We start from the raw sequence: 221 nt of genomic DNA on the forward strand, positions 1-221 counted from the left end.
GTGTTTAGAATGAAAGGATTCCACCTTTAAAAGCACACCGTTCCTGGCACACAGAGGCAACCAAACGTTTGTTTTAGAGATGAACGCTGTTTGTTCTTTGTTTCAGGGTCTATATTTAGGAGAGGAAATGATTCAAAACTGCATCCTAAACCTGTATCCTCTTTCAGCATTGAAGTGCGGACCACCTGGGGCCAAGAGGTCTGGTTTTCCTCTTCAAACTT

The sequence above is a fragment of the Neophocaena asiaeorientalis genome, unplaced genomic scaffold, assembly GCF_003031525.2.
Source record: "Neophocaena asiaeorientalis asiaeorientalis breed wild unplaced genomic scaffold, Neophocaena_asiaeorientalis_V1.1 scaffold593, whole genome shotgun sequence".
Lineage (NCBI taxonomy): Eukaryota > Metazoa > Chordata > Mammalia > Artiodactyla > Phocoenidae > Neophocaena > Neophocaena asiaeorientalis.